The sequence below is a fragment of the Oryzias melastigma genome, linkage group LG16, assembly GCF_002922805.2.
Source record: "Oryzias melastigma strain HK-1 linkage group LG16, ASM292280v2, whole genome shotgun sequence".
NCBI lineage: Eukaryota > Metazoa > Chordata > Actinopteri > Beloniformes > Adrianichthyidae > Oryzias > Oryzias melastigma.
Genome location: NC_050527.1, coordinates 5,400,308 through 5,400,654, shown reverse-complemented (window position 1 = coordinate 5,400,654; position 347 = coordinate 5,400,308).

The window sequence follows — 347 nt, the reverse complement described above, 5'->3', positions numbered from 1 at the left end:
GAGAAAGATAGAAAAACTGAAGAGCTTCCAATAAAATTGTCTTTAAAAAGTTTTAAGGTCAATGAGGGGGTGTTTAATAAATACTTTTTTTGTCAGATTAAAGTTGTTCCCCTCCTCTTTTTTACATTTCTTTTAGTAAAAATCCTTAATATGTGGCAGAGACCTCCATGCTTTTCTTTGATTGAGAACTTTTCAATATTTTTTGGGCAATTTTCAAATTTTTAGATTGTAAAGTTCATTTTTGGTTAAATTTTTTCATAAATCTGACAAGTTTTATATAAAAATACATAAAAATATATAATATTTTCACATATTTTTACTAAACAAAATATGTTAAATAACATATT